This window comes from Fukomys damarensis, unplaced genomic scaffold (assembly GCF_012274545.1).
Source record: "Fukomys damarensis isolate Sample0158 unplaced genomic scaffold, DMR_v1.0_HiC HiC_scaffold_22, whole genome shotgun sequence".
Lineage (NCBI taxonomy): Eukaryota > Metazoa > Chordata > Mammalia > Rodentia > Bathyergidae > Fukomys > Fukomys damarensis.
In genome coordinates, this window is record NW_022900934.1 from 4205959 (window position 1) to 4206169 (window position 211).

Below are 211 nucleotides of genomic sequence, written 5' to 3' on the forward strand. Positions count from 1 at the left end.
TGGCCTGAGCCGAGAGAGGAGGGGATAGCAACCGTCTGGAGGTTAACTTTCAAACCCGACGCCGCGGAAACTTATTTGGACTAACCCACAGAAAACAACACTCCAAGACCACAGGCCTCGCAACCTGATTCCATCGCACACAGCGCAAAAAAACTGCTCCGCATCGCCAGGCGCCTGCGCAGCCGGGCGCTGGCCGGCAAGACCGCGCGCT